The 22,966-nt window shown below is 40.5% G+C and overlaps 1 protein-coding gene across 1 annotated transcript in view; it reads left to right on the plus strand.

Moving 5' to 3' along the window:
• The window catches only part of SRGAP3 (SLIT-ROBO Rho GTPase activating protein 3), a 326,327-nt gene that overhangs the window by 42,333 nt on the left and 261,028 nt on the right, over window positions 1-22,966 (plus strand). Inside the window, exon 5 of the mRNA XM_034997259.1 lies at window positions 19,541-19,640. The gene's annotated coding sequence lies outside the window, so the exon portion shown is untranslated. The remainder of the gene's footprint in view (window positions 1-19,540; window positions 19,641-22,966) is intronic.

Here is a 22,966-nt window from a genome sequence, read left to right on the forward strand (position 1 = left end):
TTTCTTTCTTTCTTTCTTTCTTTCTTTCTTTCTTTCTTTCTTTCTTTCTTTCTTTCTTGATTTATTTGAGAGAGAGAGATAGTAAGAGAGAGAAAATGAGCAGGGGCAGGGCAGAGGGAGAAGCAGGCTCCCCGCTGATCAGGGAGCCCGACATAGGGCTCGATCCCAGGACCCCGGGATCATGACCTGAGCCGAAGGCAGATGCTTAACCACTGAGCCACCCAGGTGCCCCAAGCACTTCTGTGCCAGACACTGCTCCAAGTGTCTTACATGTATTATTTCTTAATCTTCACAGTGATCCTTTGAGGAAGGTATTATTATTCCCTCTAGTTTACAGATGGGAAAAATGATGCACAGAGAGATTAGGTAACTTGTCCAAGTCACACAGCTATGGAAATTTGGTTATGGTAATACCAAGGGTTTTAAGTAGAGCAATGTAGCAATGTGATTGTCAATGTCTCAGTTACCTTTTGCTTCATAGCAAACCACTCCAAACTCTCTAGTTTAACCAATACCATTTTATTATATTTCATGATTCTGTGAGTTGGCTGGGGCTCAGCTGGGTGGTTCCTCACTGGTCTGGCTCAGGGTCTTTCATCAGTAGCAGTGAGATGGTGGCTGGAGCTGCAATTTGGGGCTGGATGTCTGGCACTTTGGTGTTTCTCTCTCATCCTTTGTCCCTGTGACCTCTCTCCAACAGCATAGCCTGTTCTTGATGGCTTAGAAGCTGCCAGGCCTTCTTAAATGTCTGTATTCAGGATGTCACTTCCCCTGTGTCATACTGGTCAAAGTGGTCACAGGCACCGCCCAGAATCACAAGGAGGGGACAAGAGGTCTATCTCTAGTGGGAGGACCAGCCTGTGTGTATAGGGAGGGGTGGAATTGTTTGAGGCCATCTTTGGATACTAGATATCACAGCCACATTTTTATTCCAGAAGGAATGTTCTGGCAGCATTGTGGAAGTGTATTGAAGAGGGCAAGACTAAAGACTTGAAGATGAAGTATGAAGTCATTATAATAGCTTTGATAATTTTGGTTGACTTGGTTACTTCTCTCTTTTTTTCTGTCCTGTGGAAAGACCAGAGTAATTGTGTTTTAAATAATAATAACATAATAATGATACTAGCCTACATTTATTGAGTACCTACTATGTGCCAAGTACTGTGATAAATACTTTTCTAGATTATTTAATCCCCACAATGATCTCATAAGGTATATACATTCCTACTTTACCTTCCAGAAAACTGAGACCAAGTATATTAGTTTTCCAGTGCTGCTATAACAAAGTACCCCAGACTGGTAGCTTAAACAATCTATTTCCTCACAATTCTGGGGGCTGGAAGTCTGAGATAAGGTGTTGGCAGGGTTGGTTTCTTTGGAGGACTCCCTCTTTGGCTTGCAGATGACCATCTTCTCCCTTTGTTCTCACAAGATCTTTCTTCTGTGTCTATGTCCTAATCTCCTGTTCTTATAAGAACATCAGTCATATTGGGTTAGGGCCCATCCATATAACCTCATTTTACCTTAATTACTTCTTGAAAGACCTGTCTCCAAATACAGTCACATTCTGAGGTACTGAGGATTAGGACTGCAACATACAAATTTTGAGAGGACATAATTCAGCCCATACAATCAAGAAATTAGCATATATTCATGTAGTTAATAGGTAGGAAGCCAGAATTTGACCTGAGTCTGACTTTAGGCTCCTTTATTAACTACTCCTTATACTATTACCCACAATTGTGTTCAGTTCTTGTCCCAAGCAGAAAAATAGCAAGGTGGAGGAAGACACCAAACCTGCTTAGCTTTGCATTTAGGATCTAGCTATTTATAACTTGAGGCGCAGAGATTGAATTCCAGTTACTTGTTCTGTGTCCTTCACCTATAGCTCTATCATAGTGATCTTTTTAGAAGGACATTGAAAGGTGGCAGGGGTGGCATATCCTGATAGAATCATAAATGAGAATGATAATAATGATCGCTAATACTTTATGAATGTGTTCAGTGCACCAGGCAGAATGCCAAGTGCTTTACACACATTTTTTAATTCTCACAATAATCCTATTAGATAGGTACTATTATGTTTTCTATTTTACATATGGTGAAATTGAGGAGAGTGTGAGTTAACCTGTCTAAATTTACCCTACTAATAAGAAGTGGCAGGTCAAGCTGAGCACTCAGCAAGTCTGAATCCAGAACCTGTATTCTTAGCCATTATGTTTTCTTATTGACTCTGGGAACCTGGTGAAGAATGAATATATACCATTTCCACAACAAGAATCTAAGTTAGAGAAGGATAATTAGGCCATCATTTTCCTAAAAGTTTTCAGTTGCCACCATCAAGATACTTATTGCTACATATCAAAATAAAATACGGATACCACTGCTTCTTGATTTATTAATTTTATTTTTTATTATTTTTTTTTAAAAAAGATTTTATTCATTTGAGACACAGATACTGAAAGAGAGAGAGAGCATGAGCAGGGGGAGAGGCAGAGGGAGAGGGAGAAGCAGGCTCCTACTGAGCAGGGAGCCTGATGCGGGGCTCGATCCTAGGACCCTGGGATCATGACCTGAGCCGAAGGCAGACGCTCAACAACTGAGCCACCCAGGTGCCCCATTGATTTATTAATTGTAGAAATCACCATTTGACTTGCTGTTATCTGAGATAAAAATGTCTGTTACTTGCCCCTACCCTTTCCTGCAAACTCCTATAATCAAAGAATAATTTTTTTTTTAAGATTTTTATTTATTTATTCATGAGAGACAGAGAGAGAGAGAGAGAGGCAGAGGGAGAAGCAGGCTCCCAAGGAGCAGAGAGCCCAATGCGGGACTCGATCCCAGGACTCTGGGATCATGACCTGAGCCGAAGGCAGACGCTCAACCATCTGAGCCACCCAGGCGCCCAATCAAAGAATAATTTTTGTTAAAACAATATTTATTGGTTATTATGTTTATACAATTGTTATCACCTGCAAAGCCAAAAAGTGTACTGTGATCATATTTCCTTCTTTGTATAACTTCTTGTTTTTCCTGGAGTTGATAATGTTTTTTTGTTTTATTTGCATTATTTTCTATTAACCTGTTCTGTTCTTTGCTGTGAAAGCATTCAGGCCTATAAGAAGTTTTTCATACTTAAATGGATACACTTTCTGGGGCTTTCTGGAGCCCTCCTGCTCTAATATAGACAAGTTTTTCGTTAGGCCTTTCATCTAGTTGTTATTCTGGGAATTCTCTTTGCTTCTCTTTTATGTTGGAACCTCTGTTTCCTGGGTCCCATGTCTTATTTTAGTTCCTTGTTCTGGTTTCTGTTGCCTTCTAAGACAGGTACATGGACATATGTTTTGTGAGTCCTTGCTAATCTGAAAATGTCTTTTTTTCTACCCCTACTCTGGATTTGCAGCTTGGCTATGTAGAACTTAAGTTACAAATCATTTTCTCTTGAAGGCATGTTCCACTCTCATCTTAGCTTTCAGGATCTTTTTTGAGGGGTCCAATACCATTTAAAATCCTGTTCCTTTGTATGTGACTTATGTACTTGGACACTTCTAGTTCTTCTATATATATCCCTGGTATGCTAAAACTTGGCTTTGGTCTTTTTTCATTCATTGTGCTTTTTTTTTTTTTTTTTAAGATTTCTTAGAGGTTGGGGGGGAGAGAGGGAGAGAGAGAGAGTATGATTAGGGGGAGGGGCAGAGAGAGAATCAGACTGCCCGCTGAGCAGGGAGCTTGACACGGGGCTCCATCCCTGGACCCTGAGATCATGACCTGAGCCAAACGCAGTCATTAAACTAACTGAGCTCCCCAGGTGCTCCTCATTGTGCTTTCAATTGGATACTCATGTCCTTCAGTTCCAGGAATTTTTCTTAAATTATTTCTTCTGTAATCTTCTGCTCCTCTGTTTTCTTATTTGGGTATCGAATTCAGTTGAGTCCCTGAGTCTTTTATCTTTATATTATCCCTATTATTTTCCATCATTTTGCCTTTTTATTACTTCCAACCTACTCCTCTTTTTTTTTTTAATTTTTATTTTTTAAAGATTTTTATTTATTTATTTGACAGAGACACAGTGAGAGAGGGAACACAAGCAGGGGGAGTGGGAGAGGGAGAAGCAGGCCTCCCGCCAAGCAGGGAGCCCGATGCGGGACTCGATCCCAGGACCGTGGGATCATGACCTGAGCTGAAGGCAGTTGCTCAACCAACTGAGCCACCCAGGCACCCCAACCTACTCCTCTTTAATATTGATCATCATTTTTATTTCCAAGGACTCTTTTTGTTTTTCATAGTGTCCTGTTTTTTAAAAAAATTGATGGATGCAATATCTTCACTTAACTCTCTGGGTGTATTATAGTTTTTATATGAAGCTTTCTTCTGTTCCTGGCATCATCAATTTCTTCCTGGTTCAATTTTTTTTCCCCTTGGTCTGTCTTGATCTCTGTCTTTCATGATGGAGGCTTTCCTCAAACATTAGTGATCCTTAGTTATCATCTCATATTTTAGGGTAAGGCACAAAACTAGCCCTATGTACATAGGCAGAGCTTATCAAGTGGAGACCTTCACTGTTGGGTTTTTGGTGGGGATCTTTCTGTTTTGTTAGGGGAAACCCAGATGTCACTACCTATGATTTTCTTCCCCTGAGACAATTCACTTTTTTATGAGAAGAATTCTTCATCTTCTGCCTAGGAGTAACATGCATTGCCTGCATTTTGGGAGCAGAGTCAAGGAGCAGGCCTGGGGGTCCCATTGCACAGGATGCACTGTTAGCAAGTCTCCCCATTGTCAGACCTTAACCTGCTGGCTACTCTGCCAGTTGTACAAGAAGCTGGGGCCTCCCCAGTTCAGATTTCCCAGGGATTAAGCTTCCCTTTTCCTGCCTGGGTGAGGGGTAACTGCTTGGCTATTGGGGCAGAGGATGTTTTCAACCTTGATCCTCCCCCTGGCCCATCCCTCTGTCTCAATCTGAATTGTTCAGAGCTTTTGTGGGGCAAATCAGTTTGCTTCTCATCTGTAAGCCCCCTTGCTCTACTAAGATGGTTACCACCCCTCCATCTGCTTTCCATCTTTTAAAAATGAAGAGAACAAATGCTAGTAAGCACACGCAAAGCTGTTCCACGTCACTAATCATTAGGGAAATGGAAATAAAAACCACCATGATATACCACTTCACACCAAGTAGGATGGCTACTTATCAAAAAAACAAAAACAAGTTTTGGGTGGCTGTGGAGAGATTGAAACACTTCCACACTGCTGGATGTAAAATGGTTCAGCTGCTGTAGAAAACAGTCCAACGGTTCCTCGAATCACCATTTGGTTCAACAGTTCCACTTCTGGGTATATACGCAAAAGTTTTGGAAGCAGGGACTCAAATAAATATTTGTGAATCAATATTCATGACAACATTATTCACGATAGCCAAAAGGTGGAAACAACCAAAATGTCTATTGATGAAAAACAATGTGGTATATCTATACAATAGAGTATTATTCAGCCTCAAAAAGGAATGAAATTCTGTCAATTATACCTCAATAAAGCTGAAAACAAAATATAATCTGATTTAGTATGGGGGGAAAGGGAATGAAATTCTGTTACATGCTACAACATGGATGAACCTTAAAGACATTATGTTAAGTGCAGTAACTCAGGCACAACAGGACAAATATTGTCTGATTCCACTTATGTATCTAGAGTAGTCAAATTCATAGAGACAGAAAATAGGATAGCAGTTACCATGGATGAGGGGAGGAGGGAATAGGGATTTGTTTAATTGGTGCCAACTTTTAGTCTGAGAAGATGAAAACGTTCTGGAAATGGATGGTGGGGATGGTTACATAACAGCGTGAATGCACTTAATGTCATCAAACTATACACTTTAATATGGTTAAAGTGGTCAGTTTTATGTTATGTATATTTTACAACACAATTAAAAAAAGAGCTAAAAAAAATGGAAATCACTTGCCTACTTTGTTTCATTTCTTATTTTCTTTGTCTGTGTGAACTGTTAAAAAGAAAACAACAGGCCCAAAATGGAGTCACTTATGGTAAGATCCCAAGTCAGCAAACCAAGACTTAATACCTAACCTAACTGCAGTTTCAGTCCCTCCAGGAATGTAACTTTTAACCAGTCAACATGGAATTTCCTGATCAGCATTAGAAAATTTACTGATAGGTCCCTTCCATTCCCCTTAGGAGGGTGACCTTGCCTAAAACAATGCATTCTTTGCTAATAGTTTCCTTTCTTCCTCTCCATCTATGCCTCTGTGCCTTTTAAAAAACCTTTCCTTTTCTGTAGCTCAGTAGAGCTTCTTTCTGTTTGCTAGGTAGGATGCTGCCTGATTCACGAATCATTCAAGAAGGCCAGTTTGATCTTTTAAATTACTCAGTTGAATTTTTGTTGTTTAACAGGACATATTCCTTTTAATTTCTTTATTGTCATTTAGTGGGGTCTCAGGAAAAAGAGGCAATAAGTATGTGTGGTCAATCCACCATATATAACTAATTTCCCTCAAATATTTTTCTCAGTGCTTGCTACACTGTGCTAGAGAATATAAATATGATTGGTTTCCAGGTCAAAAAAGAAAAAAGCAGCAGACAATACTCCTTCTAAACTTGTATGCTATCAAATACAGTTTTGGCTCCGAGTAGCTAAAGCAGAAAGAAAATGGATTTGCTGCAATATTTAATATATTTGCTGTCATTTTGGACTATCGCCCTAAGTTGCCGTAGCAACAAACCAGAGCAGGAACTTCATTAGAGGAGAAGCTCCTTGGATTTTAACCATGTTATTCAATCAGGCATGAGTGATGAGGTAGACCATCACATGGCACCCATAAGATCTTTTATTTTGATAAGCTGTATAATTAGCTAAATCTAATAAGTCTTTGGACCAAGTAAAACAACCACCTAAAACCTTGCTTTTTGCATCTTTTACAGAGTCATTAGTAGTTAAAAGATCCCCTTGGAATTTCCTTGGTGGAACTATCCAAAGCATTGCTAGCAATAATATTTGAGCATCCCATTCATCAGCAAATGGCAGGAAGGGACACCAAAAGATTGATGGGTAACAGCTTACTGTTATTGGCATTTTGGAAGAAGATGCCTGACATAAGCAAGGCCATAAAAATAAAGAAATTATACCAGTCAAGTTTTAGGTCTTTGTCACAGGTAGATGGGGGGCTACTTTTTGGAGGGAAGAAGGGCACCTTCCCATGCGCGTGCGCATACATACACCCAAAAATGCTTCAATAGCAATTTCAATGCAACATGCAGCAAGTTCATACTGCTAAGGGACTTCAGGATAAAATGTGATCAGAATCAGGCAGGGGTGGGGTGATGGTAGTCACCACCAGAGATGGCTTCTGGGAGGACGAGAGTTTTAAGTAGAGTTTTGGAAAAAGAAAGTCACTCTTGAGGAAGGCAGAGGTATTTCTGATTCATTAAGATCTTACCATCACTCCAAATACTCAGTTTGTCTGTTTGTGGTTCAGTCAGATTGATTTCAAACATTTCCCCCTTACCAGCCTTCCAGGAGGCATCAGGCAGAGCAATCCATTGGAATCATATTCTGATGCACTCGCTCACGCAAGTAGTTATTTTCAAGACTCTTTACCAACGCTGGAAATCAATTGTTCTGTTGACTTGTTATGTATCCCCCAAAGAGTAACTTTTGAGCTGAATCCTCCTATTTACAATACTGGTCTATTTTACTGCAAATATTCTTTCTTGGTGTTGCTCTCCCCTGGATACAACTGTGGTATAGTCAAACATCTAAATGAAATATATAGTTTTCTTTTTCTGGTTTTTGTTTTTGTTTTTGTGGGAAGGAGGGTAGTTGCTAACTTTAAAGCCCTGAGCAAGGTACTGTATGGTTTACAAGAAGGGCCAGATGCAGCCCCTTCATGCTCTTAAGGCACAACAATAGGAGAAATGACAGAAGACAATCAGTGATTAATTACTAAATGAGTGATAGGTATCAGGTGGTCCTAACCTGAGCTGCTCAGCCCCACAAATGTAATGAGGGAGAGTAGAGAGGGGTGTCTGTGAGCTATTTTCAGTACTTCAAAAAGATTAACCAAAAAAGCTCGTATTTATCAGAGATTAGATGCACAGCTCTAATTAAGCTAAAACATCAGGTTTCCTTGCTCTGGGCTAGAATTATATCAACTCAGTATAGAAACACCAGTTACCCCATGCTGACTGGACGCTCTGACTGGCAGTTCACTTGTCTTTGATTAATAAAACATGAGAAAATAAATTATTACTTGATAAGTGTGTTCTGTTTGATAGGCAAAAAGTATTTCAAAGCATGGGACTTGTGAAGGGAGGATGATGTTTGTTTTGGGTGAAAAGACTGAGAATCGGTGAGATGGGCAAGAAGTGACTAGAAGTTTAATGTGGATAGAGAGGGCAGAAAAGGAGGGTCAGTTGAACAGGGCTGTAATAGATGTGGCGGATTCATCTGTGCAGTGGTTCCCAGAGTGTGGTCTGCACCCACAGCATTAGCACCACCTGGAAACCTCTTGGGCTTCACTTGCTGACTCAGAAACGGGGGATGAGGCCCAGCCATCTGGTCTGACATGCTCTTTGGGTGATTCTGATGTACGCTGCAGTTTGAGAACCTCAGATCTATAGCATCCTTTCCCAAACTTGAAGGATCAGTGGAATAGGAGATGATCCTAAGAGACACTTGTTCAGACTGAAAATAAATTGCAAGAAACAAAACAAAAGCAAACTAAAAAACTAAAATGAATCACTAACGAGAAAGTTATTTCCTTTTCTAATTGCTCATCCCTTTTGCTAACATCACAGAAAAAGACTCAGTTTGATCCTGGTAAGTTTTTAATTTTTTTTTTTTTTAAGTAAGCTCTATACCCAACATGGGGCTTGAACTCACAACCTTGAGATCAAGAGTGGCATGCTCTGTGGACTGAGCCAGTCAGGTACCCCCCTCCGCTAGGCGGTCTTTAAAAAGAAACATTCAAATCTCTCTCTCTTTTTTTAAAAGATTTTATTTATTTATTTGACAGAGATATAGCAAGAGAGGGAACACAAACAGGGGGAGTGGGAGAGGGAGAAGCTGGCTTCCCGTGGAGCAGGGAGCCCGAGACGGGGCTCGATCCCAGGATGCTGGGATCATGACCTGAGCCGAAGGCAGACGCTTAACGACTGAGCCACCCAGGCGCCCCTCAAGTCTCTTTTTAAAATAAAGAGAACAGGTTTCATTCAGGTTCAGAGCCTTGGCAGGTATTGGAATATGAGTGTGATAACTTGGTTCTCCTTCTTACGCATTTGTTTTTTACAGTTACCTCTAATTTGGGCGAGTGATTCTAGTTTTCCTTTTGATAAGGGATATAAGACATTCTTTTAAAAATTTATTTATTAGGGGCACCTGGGTGGCTCAGTTGGTTGAGCGTCCAACTCAGGTCATGGTTTCCAGGTCGTGGGATGGAGCCCCGCATCAGGCTCTGTGCTCAGCGTGGAGTCTACTTGAGGATTCTCTCCCTCTCCCTCTCTCTCTGCCCCTCCCCCTGCTTGTTTGCGTGTTCTCTTTCTCTCTCTAAATAGATAAAATCTTAAAATAAAATGAAATAATTTATTTATAATTGAAGTATAGTTGTCATGCAATAGTATATTAGGTTCAGGTGTACAACATAGTGACTTGACATTTAATACATTATGAAAAGTTCACTATGATAAGTGTAGTTACCACCTGTCAACATACAAAGTTATTACAATATTATTGACTATATTCCTTATGCTATACTTTGTATCCCCATGACTTATTTTATAACTGGAAGTTTGTACCTCTTAATCTCCTTCACCTATTTTGCCCATCCCCCCATCCACCTCCCCTTTGGCAACCACCAGTTTGTTCTCTGTGTTTATGAGTGTGTTTGTTTTGTCTTGTCCATTTGTTTGTCTGTTTGTTTGCTTTAGATTCCACATCTAAGTGAAATATGGTATTTATCTTTGTCTGACTCATTTTACTTAGCATAATACTCTTAGGTCTACCCATGTTGTTGCAAATGGCAAGATTTTATTCTTTTTTTGACTAACATTCCATTGTCTATACATACCACATCTTTATCCATTCATCTATTGATGAATACTTAGTCTGCTTCCATATCGTGGCTATTGTAAATAATGTTGCAATGAACATAGGTAGGGGCGCATGTATCTTTTCAAACTAGTATTTTTGTTTTCTCTGGGTACATACCCAGAAGTGGAATTACTGGATTATATGGTATTTCTATTTTTAGTTTTTTGAGGAACTTCCATACTGCATCAATTTACATTCCCACCTACAGTGCAGGAGGGTTTCTTTTTCTCCACATTCTTACCAACACTTGTTATTTTTTGTCTTTTTGATACTAGTCATTCTAACAGGTGTGAGGTGATATCTCTAAAATACTCTTCATGAAAACTTTTTTATATAAAGCTGTGATTTGGTTTAATGAAAAAAGATAAATAACAGTACTAGAGGTATGTGGAAGTGGCAGACATAATAGGAATTATATGTATTACTGAAACCTGTGAAATATTCAGGACAACAATGTGTGTGTGTGTGTGTGTGTTTGGTATTGATACTTGGATAGATGGGTTTGTATTTGTCCTTGCTCATCAGTGTTTTTGGAGAATAGGCCACAAATAAATACACACACACACAGACACACAGACACACACACTCACACACTCACACCATTGAAGCAAGTACAAGGAAAAAAGTATCCAAATAACAAAGGATATTTCAGGTTTCAACCTATGACCATTTGTGGAAGCAATACAAAATCCTGGACAGCAAAGGGACCCCCTCAGTAACTTTGGAATTAGTTGTGCCAGGATTTTGTGATACTTCATCTTCTTAAGTATGGGGTTGCTGAGATATAATGAGAGCCAGAACATAGGCTTTGTAATCTCTTGAGGAAAATGAAAAAACAGTTCTTGAATAGGTGACAATTAACAGCATGTTTCCACCCATACCAGGTTCATGGAGATGCCTTTCCATCACTTCATTTTGAGTCAGGAAATGCCAAAATTAATTGATTTATGTACAAATATAGATGTGTTCCAGCCTGCTATGGGCAGGGTTATTCAGGGGGAAATTATGCTGCATTCCTTTTCCACATAAGATTTTAATTACAGGTAGAATCTGATCAAAAACAATATAAAGGGCATCCTCTAAGACATTGCTTCTCTAAGTTTTTTGACTTTAACACATAAAAACACATTTAAAAAAAAATTTTTTTTTTTTTAAGATTTTATTTATTCATTTGAGACACAGAGATACAGAGAGAGAGAGAAAGCATGAGCAGGGAGAGAGGCAGAGGGAGAGGGAGAAGCAGGCTCCTCGCTGAGCCAGGAGCCCGATGCGGGGCTCGATCCCAGGACCCTGGGATCATGACCTGAGCCGAAGGCAGACGCTTAACCATCTGAGCCACCCGGGAGCCCCCATAAAAACACATTTTATAGCTTGGGCCAGCGTGTGTACAAGCACACATGCACACATATCCACATGCACACTTTGTAACACCTAAACAAAAGTTTAAGGAAATAATACTTGTAGCAAAGGACACACTGTGAGTGACTTTTTTTCTTTTTCTTTTTTTAAAATTTATCTTATTTTTAAGTAATCTCTACACCCAGTGTGGGGCTTGGACTTACAACCCTGAGATCAAGAGTCACTCTACCGACTGAGCCAGCCAGGAGCTCCTGTGAATTTTTATTCTCTTCTATGTCATTACAAAGTGATTTCCCAGTCTACCAGTGATTTCTTCCCCAGCTTCCCTCCCTGGAGGTACTGATTCAGTAGGTTTGTGATGGGACTTGGAAATCTGCAAGTTTTGATATATAAACCAGATGGTTCTGATGCAGGTGGAACTTGGACACTATGAGAAACACTACTTTAAAGGGATGCTATAGGGGCGCCTGGGTGGCTCAGTCGTTAAGCGTCTGCCTTCGGCTCAGGTCATGATCCCTGGGTCCTGGGATCGAGCCCCACATCGGGCTCTCTGCTCAGCGGGGAGCCTGCTTCTCCCTCTCCCACTCCCCCTGCTTGTGTTCCCTCTCTCGCTGTGTTTCTCTCTGTCAAATAAATAAATAAAATCTTAAAAAAAAAAAAAATAAATAAAGGGATGCTATAGAATCCTAAGATAGTATACGAAGAACCTTATGAATCTTGGGTCCAAATTTAGAAGCACCTCCATTACCTGCTGGATAAAGTTCAAATGTAGATTGACATTCAAGGCCCTTCATTGGCTAGTCCCTACTGAGCTTTTCAGATTTATCCCCAGCTGCAATCTCGTTGCCTTTCCTCACTCCTTTTCCACATAAACAAGCAGCATTAAACCATTCATCATTTATATACCACATGCTTTTATGTGAACTTTCATTTCTTACAGTCTGGGGGAGTAAGTACCTTGACTGATTCTCCTGCTGGAAAAAACTAAATGTGCTGGATAACATATAAAAGCCATTTTAAAAAATGTGTTCATGAGCCAGCAAGTTATTAAGGAATCCTCAAAGGCCAAAAACTAAGAAAGGTAAACAGAGTCCCAAATCTGGCTTTTGCCTCATAGATGCTTGCTGAATGAGGTGATTTTTGAGCTTTCATTTTTCATGGAAGAAAGGAGATGAAGCCTAGAATGTGCCCAAAGTGAGGGTCTAATAGGACCCCTCCCATAAAGTCAGGACCTCAGATGGCCATAGCTCAGTGTGAAGGTGATTTAGTGCAAGAATAATTTAGAAATAGGGCGCCTGGGTGGCTCAGTTGGTTAAGCGACTGCCTTTGGCTCAGGTCATGATCCTGGAGTCCCGGGATCGAGTCCCGCATCAGGCTCCCTGCTCAGCAGGGAGTCTGCTTCTCCCTCTGATCCTCCCCCTCTCATGCTCTCTCTCTCTCTCTCTCTCATTCTCGCTCTCAAATAAATAAATAAAATCTTTAAAGAAAAAAAAAGAATAATTTAGAAATAAACCTGTCACCGGAGGGAAAAACAATTGCTTGTCTTAAACAATGAGGCCAGGTGGAGGGTTAAAAAAAATCTTCCCTGAGAATTTGTAACCACAAGTCAACACTTTTGAGGATCTATAACATGAGTTCACACTGCCAAAGTGGTGCTACATTGGTAGTTCTCTTGAAGTGTCTAGCAGAACCAAATGCATACCCCCTCAGAGGAACTCGCCTTCCCCATGCCTCAAAGAATTCTTAATGATAAATTTCTAAGAAATTTCAGCTCCTACTCAAAAATGATAAAATATGTTAAGGAATCCCAAGGAAACATGAGTACCAAGCCAGCAGAAACAACAGACAGCAGAATCAGACCCATGAACAATGTGGAGAGTGGAATCATCAGACACAGAATATAAAAGAAGTATTTTGATATGTTTATGGAAATAAAATTATGAATAAAGAATCAAACTATAAACTGACAGAGTATATTTGAAAAACATTTTTAGAAATGTAAAATTACGGATTCAACAGTTAATTAGATACACCAAGGAAAGAATCAGTAACCAAGGGGAGAGCTCTGAAAAATATATTCAGGACACAACACAGAGAAGAGACAAAGGGATGGAAAATAGGAAAGAGATGTTAAGAAATCTGGAAGGTAGAGTGAAGCAATTTAATACACAAATAATGTTCCATAAGAAAAGAGAAAGAATGATACAGAGATAATATTTAAACAGATAGTAGCTGAGGACTTCAGTATTGGCGAAAGACACCTGTCCACATATTCAGGAAGCCCAGTGAATCTCAAGTGAGATAAAAAGAAATCCAGAGTACACTTGTCTTGAGCACCGAGCAATGTATAGACCTGTTGAATCATTATATTGTAACCTGAAGCTAATATAACACTGTATGTTAATTATACTCCAATAAAAAACATAGTGGAAAAAAAAGCTAAGAAGAAATCCATACCTGCACACATCATAAATGAAACTGCAGAACACCAAAGAAGAGAAGATCTTAAAGCAATCTCAGAGGCAAGATAGATTGTCTTTAAAGAATGGCAATTATCCTGACAGTTGTCCTCTCAGCAGCAATAATAGAAACCACCAAAATATTTTAAGTGTTCTGAGAAAGTAACTGTGAACCTAGGATTATATATGCAGCAAATATATATATATATATATATTTTTTTTAAAGATTTTATTTATTTATTTGACAGAGAGATACATAGCGAGAGAAGGAACACAAGCAGGGGGAGTGGGAGAGGGAGAAGCAGGCTTCCCGCTGAGCAGGGAGCCCAATGCACGGCTCAATCCCAGGACCCTGGGATCATGACCTGAGCTGAAGGCAGACGCTTAACGACTGAGCCACCCAGGTGCCCCAGCAAAAATATTTTTTAACGGAGGAGGAAATAAAGATATTTGCAGATAAAATCTGAGAATTCATCACCAGCAGACTCTCACTAAAGGAAACTCTAAAGAATATACTTTAGGCAGGGGGAAGGTCTGAGATGCAAAAAGGAATGAAGAGCAAAGAAAGTGCTAAATACATGGACAAATCAAAAAACATCAATTCTAGAAGATAACAACAATGTCTTGTAAGGTTAATAAAACCAAAATGTATCGTAACAGTGGTTCAAAATTTGGGAGAGGAGATGACTAACGTTGGAGAGTTACAATCCCTATTTTTGGGAGGAGAGGAAGGTTAAGATACTGATCAGTTTTGGATTTTGACAAGCATCCATGTTAACATTTCTAAGGTAGTCACTAAAAGAAAAGTGGAATGGTCGCTACCTCTTCCCTATACAGTCTGTGCTGCTAATTCTAGTGGATTCCTGTGACTTGGCTCTGTACTTCTGGACTGTGGCATACAGGTGGAGCAGTGGGAATGGTCTGCCATGTGGGTAGGAGTATTTTTATCACTGGCATTATTTGGAATTGCCAGTACATAGTAACAAAGCATAGTAACTTTTAGTAGGTTTTATTATTGTGTTTAAATTCTTCACTTCCCCAACCCCATGCCACTATTCCTAGATTTTCAATGATAACTTTTCCCTCTCCAAGCAGTGATTTTTCAGTTTGCAGATGTTTGGCTCTTTGCATCTTCTTCTTCTTCCTTACCCACCCCCCCGCCCCCCCGCCCCTCCAGTAAGCTCTGTGCCCAATGTGGAGCCTGAACTCATGACCCCAAGATCAAGAGTCGCATGCTCTCAAGAGACTGAGCCAGTCAGGGGCTCCTGTTCATTTTTCTTTAGATCATTTCCTCGATCAACTACAACCTTAGGGTGGTGGTTCTAAAAGTATGGTACCCTAGGATTCCCCAAGACCTGGTCAGGGGGTCCTCAAGGTCAAAATTATTTATTAATCTAAAAGTATCAGATGAATACTAAGACCATTATTTGTCATTTCATTGTGTTGGGGTTTGTACTAATGGTGTAACAGCAATGTTAGCTCAACTTGCTTGCACCTTAGCAGAAATAAGGCAGTGGCACCAGACTTCATCAGGGCTACTTATGTTGCATACCAACGGAGGATGATTATCTCAGGAAATGCACTTGTGCTGAGTTGTGAGCCGAACTAGATGCTTCCTCCCCTCCCCCCAAAACCACCATCTTTACTTGAAAGAATGGGTGACAGAAGACTGGGGGAAGATCTGTGCTTCAGAGGAAAACTGCGTGGTGTATAGCACATGCTTAGCCCAGTGTGATTCTGTGGAGCTCTTTTACAACTAAGTTGTAGATAACTGATAGCAATGCAAAATAATTCTTGTCTGGAGATGCAAATGAATCCCACCTGGTGAGGGACACCCTTCCCCCCTCTTTGAAAAAGCCAGTTTTGTGCTGTTTGCACATTCATTTCAACATCCTTTTATTCATTATAAATTTTTCTTCTGGGACTTCTTTGAACTGGTTAAAACATCTGCTTGGTTCTGTCATTATGAGTTAAATAAAATCTTTAATAATGTATGCATTTTATTTCTGTATGAGAGTTGTGCTTTTTACCTTTTTTTTTTTTTTTAATTATCTTTTAATGAATACTATAGTTACTCCAGCTAGGGTATGTGGTAGAAAATTTCTCAAAAATAATTGAAATGAGCCTGTGAAGGAAAACACTGATAGATTTGTTACAGAAGATCAAATTCAAGCTTTCAAGTGAAAATTAGAATATGTGTTACTATGAACTTGACAGCTTCCCAATAAAGACTTATCTCATGAGGTTAGTAGTGATGTTAATGAATGTGATCTTACATAGTGAAATGTGACAACCTTTGGAAGAGCTATGTAACTCAGCCAGTATTTTCCAAATGACCAATGCACGATGTTAGAAAATCATGCATAAGTTTAAAAAAAATCCATTCAAAGTGCATGATAGGCCAATAGATTGTAATGTTACAGAGTATGAAAATTTTATCCATGTGGTTTCAGATTCTACCTGCAACTAATTCTTAAGAAACTACTACTTGCTGAGTTTTGAGGTAGTATCAAAGGAGAAAATTCACAATTATCTGAACTGCTATTTAAGTATCCCTCCCTTTTCCAACTATATATATTATCCGTATGAGACTGTATTTTCTTCATATATTTCAGTTCAAATGGTGTATCACAATAGATTGAATGCAGAGGCAGATCTGAGAACCTAGCTGTCCTCTATCAAGCCAGACATTAAAGAGATTTGCATAAATCTCATTAAGTGTTTTTTTGTTTTGGAAAATAGTTATATTTCATAAAAATATGTAATTAATGGTAATGTTTAATGAGTTGATTGTTGTTATTTAAAAATAAACTAATAAATAGTTTAAAAAACCCATATAGGGGCGCCTGTATGGCTCAGTCAGTTAAGGATCTGCCTTCACCTCAGGTCATGATCCAGAGTCCTGGGATTGAGCCCTGTGTCAGGCTCCCTGCTCAGCGGGGAGGCTGCTTCTCTCTCTCTCTCTCTGCCTGCCGCTCCCCCTGCTTGTTCTCTCTGTCAAATAAATAAAATCTTTTAAAAGAAATAAAATAAAAAATAAAACACCCATATAAATGAAAGTTCTTTGGGAATCCTCAATAACTTTTAAGTATGGAAAAGGATCCTGAGACCAAAATGTTTGAGAAACACTGCCTTAAAGAAGATTGTTAAATCTGGGGTGCCTGGCTGGCTCATTCGGTTAAACGGCCGACTCCTGATTTTGGCTTAGGTCATGATCTCAGGGTGCTGTGATTGAGCCCCACATCAGGTTCCATGCTCAGCATGGAGTCTGCTTATCCCTCTCCCTCTGCTCCTTCCCCTGCTCTCTCTCTTTCAAATAGATAAATAAATAAAATCTTAAAAAAAAGAAGATTGTTAAATGTTAACTGGTTAAATGGTCAGTTTGTGTCAAAAGCAGGTGGGGTATGGAAAGAAATAGGATATGGATTGAGGTGAAGTTGGATCTCCTCTTGCATTGTGCGCAAGTCTTCTGGGGAATAATTGGTTTAGTTCTGGCTTTGCATTAATAACAGTATCAATTAGGGCGCCTGGGTGGCTCAGTTGGTTAAGGGACTGCCTTCGGCTCAGGTCATGATCCTGGAGTCCCTGGATCGAGTCCTGCATCGGGCTCCCTGCTTGGCAGGGAGCCTGCTTCTGCCTCTGACCCTCCCCCCTCTCATGTGCTCTCTCTCATTCTCTCTGTCTCAAATAAATAAATAAAATCTTAAAAAAAAAAAAAATAACAGTATCAATTATTTTGGGGGTACCTATTATATGTTGAATATATGGATTACTTCATTTATTCTTATAACAACCTTAAAAGGTAGGTCCTTTTATTATTATTATCATAATTATTATTCTTAAGCAAACTCAGGTTCATTGAGGGTAACTGACTTGCCCAGAGTCTAATAGCCAGGATGCAAATCCCATTCAGTCTGGCCCTATGTGCCAGTGACCTTAACCAGAAGTCCATGTCACCTCCTGATTCTGAGTGACTATAGCCAAGTCTCCTAAGTTTCCTGGGTCTCGTTTTTCCCATCTGTAAAATAAATGAGGTTGGACAGAGCTTTACCAACCATGGGTCAGGTCCTCAACCCTGTGTAGGACATACAGCGCATCTCTTGTTTTCCAAGAGTCTCCCAGTCTGGGTGATCCATAACATCTGGTCAAACTGTTTGTCTGATTCTGTAATTTTCACAGCCCATATTCTTAGTGCTGTCACTGTCAGTCATGGGGTTTGAGTGGCTTTGTGGTTGGAAGTGAAGAAGCCCAAGCAGAGGATGAAGAGGCTGCCAGCTCATTAGTGTGGAGAAGCAAGATATTAATCCAGTAGTTAATTCATCTTGCCACTGAATCCTAGAGGCCTGAAACCAGAAACCTGAGCATGAAGCTTCTACTGCCGGAGGATTTTATCCTTCCTCCCTCATCCCCCTCCCCCACAATTCAGAAATTGCTTTCAGCCAACATTACCTCTGCTTTCTGAGCACAAGCCAGGCTATTGTGCTGGAAATAATCTGTGTTAGTCTTACTGGAGTGGCTTGTGTTGTCATAGTTACTGTTTGGGTTCTGTGCACCTAAAATTTCAAGTATTTATCAGGCAAAAAGAGTTTGCTGATTTTTTGTCTTTTTCTCTTTGGAAAATCAGATTGGAGAGAAAGATTTTATATCCTATTAAATGTCTGTTCTGGGTGGGTACTATCACACCCAGCACTGCAGAGTAATGGTTAACTCTCAGTCGTGAAAAGTGGGTCTGGCCAGGGCCTTTGAAAAATGGAGTTATCAGCATCCTGCTGAGGGCCCACAGTCACTGCCCGCTGATGGATGGAAAGGCAGATTGTCATTGCTGATTGTACAGCTCAGGAAATTGCATGAGACAGTTGGTTATTTATGACAGAGCAACACGGAGCTCCTTAGTAGGTTTCACAGTTGCCGCCACTCTAAATGGTCACTCACTACCCAGTGCTGCGGCTGGGTCAGAAGTTTGCATGGAGATGGGAGGAGGGGTGGGCATGAACCAGTGTGGGCAGACAGCAAGCTTGGCCCCTATGCACACGTGAGCAAATAGCAGTGCAACACAAGACTGTGCTTTTGCAGCCATGGTGTCTGTTTGCCTGTCTGGTTTGTAGACTCTGTGTCAGCCCACAGTTGAGCCCAGAAATAGTCCCCTTTGCCTGGTCGCCATGAGCCAGACTGGTCTTTATGTGGCTGTCTCCTAGGAGCCCAAAGCTATGCCACATGGCTGGAAGCTGTGTTTACAAGCTTTTCATCCATCTTCCTTAACTTGTGGTTGCTATGGTTTTCTTTGCCTGCTGGGCCTGGCCCTTTTAGGGGGACAAGCTGTCCACTCAACCAGAAGCCAGAGCCACAGCTTCACTAGCATTGGCCTCTTGGCTGCAGTCCCGGCCATATCTTGTTACCTGCCCATTCTGAGCCCTACACCCTGCTTCTTGTGGGCTGACCTTGACTTTTGCCCCAGCACCAGTCCAGTGTGTGGGATCCAACGCCTTACCGCCCATCCTAGGACCTTCTGCGTTTGCCTCAGTCAGGGTGCTTCTTTTGCTTCTCCTCTGACTGATACTAGCTCAGAATTTACTTTGCAGAGCCCTGCCCTCCTCTATAATCACCACAGTCACCTATTTATTTGCAGGGCTCATTTAAACCTGGAGACAACTCCATCATGAGGCCATCGCATCCTCTGTCATGGACATTTGTTGCTGCTGGCCTAGTATCCATTGCCCGCTTTCCAGGTAATAGCATTTTGTCTTTTGGAGAATCAGCCCCCCACCCCATTCTCAGCTCATAGGTTTCTGATGGGGCTCATCCCACCCCTCTTATTCCAGGGCCTGACCAATCAGAATATTATTATCTCCCAGCTTCAACGATTGGTTTGGGGATAGACACATGATCCAAGCCAGATCAATGAAAATTAATTCTGGAACTGTGGCAATAAAGTTTTCTGCTCTGTGGTTGTTTAGGGGGCTGCATCTAATCCTGATGTGTTGGTGGGGGATGGCTACTATTTAAGGAGAATGTTACAATGCATATGAGGACAGAGTGAAGAGTTCAAGAGAGAGCCTGTGACTTGGCAACATTGTTTGCATGCAAACTATAGCTCAAATACTTGAGTCAGAATCAATTCCTTTCCATGCCAATGTTTGTGGAGTTGAATTTTCTGTCACTCACAACTGAGAGTCTGATACATTCCCATTCGTGAGGATACTGAGGCTCAGAAAAGTGAAATAACCTACCCAGGATACCCAACTACTGTGATTTGACCTCATTTCTTTTGGATTCAAAGACTGTCTCTTTCACTATCCCATGCTGACTTCAAATAGTAATCTTATGTTTGTGACACATTTCATAATATGTAGAGTACTTTCACATGGCTTATACTGCATCTAATTTACTGCTGTCTCACCCTGTGCTTCCCACACAGGGCTGTTATTATTATTGTTATAAAAACATTGTATTAACATTCCCATTTTTCAGAGGAGGGCTTTGAGGATTGGTTGCCTGTGCACCTAGCTAATGAGTGGCAAGGTGGAGCTGCTTATTTTAAGTCTGGTTTAATATTCATTCTATGTCCCTTCATTATTTCCTGAATATGCCCCAAAAAGTAATTGCCCCAGCTGGGGGCCTCTTGCTGTTTACTTTTTCCCAAGGAGCCTTGACCATTCTATATCTTGGAAGTAGTTGCCTTTGGAGGAGACCTGACATGATGGAAAGGACAAGGGGTCTGGGGGTCAAACAGACCAAGTTTAGATCTAGTATCCACTACTTACTAGCACTGTAACCATGGGTGAGTTCCTTTATCTGAACTCTAATTTTCTTTTCTGTAAAACCTATGAGGCCAGGAGAATAATACTTACCTTGCAAGATTTTTGTGAGGATTAAATAAAGTCAGTGCATGTGACCAGTAATCATAATAATATCAACAGTGAACATGAATTGAGCATTTTCTATATTATTTACTATTATTATCTCTATATTGCATATGAGAAAACCTAGGCACAGAGAGGTCAAGTGACTTGCCCAAGGTCACATATCTTGTGAGTGGCAAAGCAGTATTCAACCCAGTCTTGCGGTTAAGAGCCCTTAATCACAGCACTCGGGACAGTAAGTGTTTAAATAACAGGAGACTCTTTTTCATCCCACTCCCATTTCTCTGGAAAGCTCAGCATCCAGTGTTTAGGATGGAAGTGAAGCAGTGAAACTAGGGTAGAAGAAGGCCATGTCCAGGTAGCACAGATGAGAGTTGGGCTGGAAGCAGTACTGGGGAGCTAAAGATGGTCAAAGCACTTACATGGACCAGAGACCAGAAGACAGATGGAGCCTGGAGGCCAATGAAGGGGGGCCCAGCAAGACAGATGGGCTCAGGCATTAGAGACCCACAGGACCAGAGAAAGCAGGACCAGTGATACCTTGGTGACCCAGAGAGCTCTGTATCTCAGACCCAGAGCTTTGCTGTGGTCTCTGTCAGGCTAGGAGCCCACTAAGGAGTGATTGACCAGGGCCCAGCAGGAGAAGGGGTTAGGATTAGAAGAAACTGTGGCTTCTGGCAGGTGTCTTGACATTGACTAACACTTGACGGTGATAATCTTGATTCATTCATTCAATATATCTTTGTAACTCAATGGAGAAAAGTCTTATTTTCCTAGCAGTAGATTCCTACCTCTCTTGGTACCTCCCCTGCCCTCCTCCCTTTCAGGAAACCCATGTAGGTGGGGTGAACACTTTGATCAGCTGTTTGGGGTGGGGGTGAAGATGAGCTCCTAAGCATTAAGCTTGAAGAAGATAGATGGTTCTGCTCCATTAACCAACCACCAGGCTCTTATTTATCTGAGTAGGTTGGCACTGTAAGGCTGAGAACTGAACAGCTTTGGGACAATAGAGCATATATTTTTAGAGGCTGAGTTAAAGAAAGAAGAAGAGAGGAAGGAAAATGAAGTAGTGGCAGGGGAGAAGACTTTGAGGAAAAAACAATAAGAGAAATATTTAAAGGAATTTCTATGAAGTCTTGCCATATGGTGTGCAATATAAACTTGCCTTCTTTCCTCCCCAAGAATTCTTCAGTAAAGTAGACATTTCTTATTGATATGTTGTGGTGTTTAATCTCTTTTAAGAATGCATTGATATGCTGAGTCCCAGTTCAAGGTGGCCATGTGGTGAGCAAAAATTGCTTACCAGTGTCTTGCTGCACCTGGGTCACATATTTTTGGAGCACCTACTATGTATCAGAAACAATGTCAGGCACTGAGGTTACAAAGACAACTAGACGTGGTCTTGGCTCTTAAGGAAGTACAGCCTTTTCGTAGAATATGTATGGAAGCAGATTATAGTGGAAGACCTTTAATCCACAATGCCAAACATCATAATTGCTCAGAGTTGTTAAAAAAGATATTCAAAGTAATCACTCTGCTTAAAGCAGACATATAGACCAATGGAATAAAGAGCCCAGAAATAAATCCTCACATATATGGTCAAATGATTTTCAACCAGGTTACCAATACCATGCACTGGGGGAAAGGACAGTCCTTTCAACAGATGCTTTTGGGAAAACTTGATATTGACATGCAAAAAAATGAAGTTGAACTCTTACCTTACACCATACACAGAAATTACTTCAAAATGGATCAAAGATCTAAATGTAAAAGCTAAAACCATAAAACTTTTAGAAGAATACATAGGGAAAAAAACTTCATGACATTGGATTTGGCAATGATTTCTTGGCTATAATATCAAAAGCATAGGCAACAAAAGAATAAATAGATAAATTGGACTACATCAAAATTAAAAATTTCTGTTCCTCAAAGAAAACAATTAACAGTGACTAGGCAATGAAAAGAAAGGGAGAACATATTTGCAAATCATATATCTGATAAAGGGCAAATTCTAGGACATAAAGAACTCCTACAACTCAACAACAACAAGAAACAAGCAACCCAATTAGAAAATGGGCAAAGGACTTGAGTAGATATTTCTCTAAGGAAGAAAAACAAAGGGCCAATGAGCACATGAAAAGATGCTTACCATCACAGCTCACTAGAGAATGATCAAAACCATGATGAGGTGC

Source organism: Mirounga leonina, unplaced genomic scaffold, assembly GCF_011800145.1.
Source record: "Mirounga leonina isolate KUSES-001 unplaced genomic scaffold, KU_Mleo_1.0 Mir_94, whole genome shotgun sequence".
Taxonomy (NCBI): domain Eukaryota; kingdom Metazoa; phylum Chordata; class Mammalia; order Carnivora; family Phocidae; genus Mirounga; species Mirounga leonina.